This window comes from Corvus kubaryi, unplaced genomic scaffold (genome assembly GCF_017639235.1).
Source record: "Corvus kubaryi isolate FWS band 111438036 unplaced genomic scaffold, C.kubaryi_AGA036_p1.0 64975, whole genome shotgun sequence".
Taxonomy (NCBI): domain Eukaryota; kingdom Metazoa; phylum Chordata; class Aves; order Passeriformes; family Corvidae; genus Corvus; species Corvus kubaryi.
The window spans coordinates 2,845-5,688 of record NW_024581656.1 but is presented as its reverse complement, the minus strand read 5'-3'; positions in this window follow the sequence as shown (position 1 = coordinate 5,688).

The window sequence follows — 2,844 nt, the reverse complement described above, 5'->3', positions numbered from 1 at the left end:
TTCAGAAATGGATCCATTTACAAGTTATTGTGAGTAATACTAGAGAAGTCATATTTTTACAGTATTTCTTCAAAATTATGTTAGATAGAATAAGTATGGATTATGCCATAACAGTACATCATTTTCCACGTGCTTTCATAATATGAACAAAAGTGGTTTTAAGCCTCAAAACCACATCTAGCCCTTTCCTTTGCCTCTTACTAGTATGGGAGCAATCACATTAAACACTCAGCAGGTACCAGAGTTCTCCATTTTACTAAGCAATAATTGCTACAGGAGTGAATAGACACACCAACTTTTAACGCAGTACCTTTAAGATCACCTTTACCTCACAAACTTAGGGCACTAGACAACGAAATCTACTGTAAGTTTTATACTCTATGAACATGAAATGTTACTCCTAATAGTTAAGATTACAATAGAATACATACAACTCACAAATCTTGGGAAGTATCAAAAAAGTAAGAGCCTCTTGCCTTCCTTGTAGGTTCCTTGTTTTTTACTAAGGTGTTGATAAACTGAAGCTTTTCCTTCCTTTTCCAATAACTCCAGATATAAAACACTTACTGTAACTTTATGAAAGGCACAACAGGTTAACTTCCCAGCTGAATGATTGTACATAAATTCTGCAAGCTGAGTAATTGAGCTGGTATATGGTCTATTGCTATAAAACGAGGGTAGCGTAGCCAAGTTGTATCCTAGTTTGGCCAAATATTAGACCTGTGTTCCATAGACAGTGGCTGGTGAAATGCACCCAAATCCAACCTTCCCCAGTCACAGAACAAGAAATCCCATGCATCAAGTAACATAACAGAAAAAGAGAAGAAATAAACTGCACATTAAACTTGCATGTCAAGAGACACAATAAGAGACCTCCTACATTGTGTCACTTGTCTTGGAAAGTGTCCAGACTACACCAGGAGATGGTTCCTCCCAGCAGTCTCACACACAGAGCGTAAGCCTAGGGAATGGGGCTGCCCGACAGATGAAGGGACAAAGGCAAAATCCTATGGATAGGGATTGCCTATCACTTGATTTGCAGCTAACAGGACCAACAGAGAAATCCAAGAATGTTGATCAAAATTCTTTGACAGTTAGTAATAAAATTTTGTGCTGTTCCTTTCTGCCATCAAGCACTGCATATCTTTTTCTAGGGAATGACCTTCAGTGACAGAATATATAATGGCTCTGGAATTGTGACTGCAGCCACTATTGACAGAAAATAAAGAAATTAAAAAGCAAACAAGAAGTATTTCAGAGAACAAATTAAAATAAACTGTTTGAATAAATGTGTGCGGAACATACGTCAGGAAAATGAAGGATGTATAAGGTATTCAGAAGGCTGCATGAGAAAAAATGAAAAGACTACTAAGTTCTACAGGTATCAACAGGCATATTAATTATAAGACACTTTTGCTGGTTCTGAAGTTAGGTAAGCAGATTTAAAATAACCAAAATCAAACAATAGCTGTGACTTTTTATTATTCTTTCATCCTCTTACGTCAGTTTTCTTTTTATATCATCTGTTGCAATTTGTATAGTTGGAGCAAAAGTGATTCTGGACAGCCACAACTGTTCTTTACGTAGGTATGTTTATAGAGCCCTCAAACTCAATGAGACTCTCAAGGTAAGTTCCACAAATTGGGAAATAAACACACTTTCTCTTCTATGTACTGTCCATGAAAACTCACCTAAGAAGGCTTAATCCCTAATAACATCTCCAAGACTAGATAAAGAAGGATTTAAATTCCCATTATCCTTTTCAACAAACTTGTGACTATAGTCTCAAAATAGACTCTTAACCCAGAAAAGAGAGAAGAACTAACATATTTCTTACCTGCAATGCCTGAAAGAAATTAACTGAAATGTTTTTACAGCTATCACTAGCATAAAAAAAAAAACCCTCCAAAATTTCTAAATTCACTGGAATAACAGTAAGTTTGTCTGCACTGGACAAATCAAACACACCCTTACTCCTCACTGCACCCCAAGAACATTGTGGCAAACGACTTCATAGGTGACATCACCAGATGAGGAGGAAACAAACGAGCAAAAAAATAAAGCTCCTATTTATTCTGGTCTGAATGATATGCAGCATGCTTGATGAGGTGATGGAAGAGAACTTACAGAGTATCCTATCTAGTCAAACTGTTACTATTTCTATCACTTCCTACATGAGAACAGATTTCAACACGCTGACAAATATTTTTCAGCCCATAATACTTTTTTCTAATTATTTTTAAAAGCTATCATATTCAAGTCATGTGTTACCTCACCAGTTGAGTTCTCAGCACAGCAGTACCTTCCTTCCCTCTTGAAGCAAACACAAGACTATCTATGTTGTTATTGTTTTCCAAAACTGCTATTCAATGTCAAGTATATTGCAGCACAAAACCTTTCAGTTGTAGATTTTTTTTCAAGTCTGAAAAGTGGCACAAGCTTAGAGAGATTTTTTTCAGGACATACGTCTTTCGTCTTTCTTTCGAACTGCGTGAGAAATATACAACTATTATCCCTTCCTTTTCACATGCATATTTTTTCCATGATTAAAACACTCAGAATTTGTTCTGAAATCTGAAAAGCTTTTTGAATTTTTTTTCACACACACGATCAGCCATTACAATACCCACAACAAGTTAACGTAGCTGAAAGACCAGAAAGCCATTGTGCCTGCAACTTTTTGAAAGCAGAGGGTGTATATTGTTATGGTTTCTATTTATGTCTGTAATCCTCATGAATGTCCACCCATAATCCCTCTACTGAAAGAAAGGTTTCAAAAGAAATCCGACCCTGGAAAAGCAAAGAGTTTCTGCTTTCTTTTAAAAGAAAAAAAAAAAAAAAAAA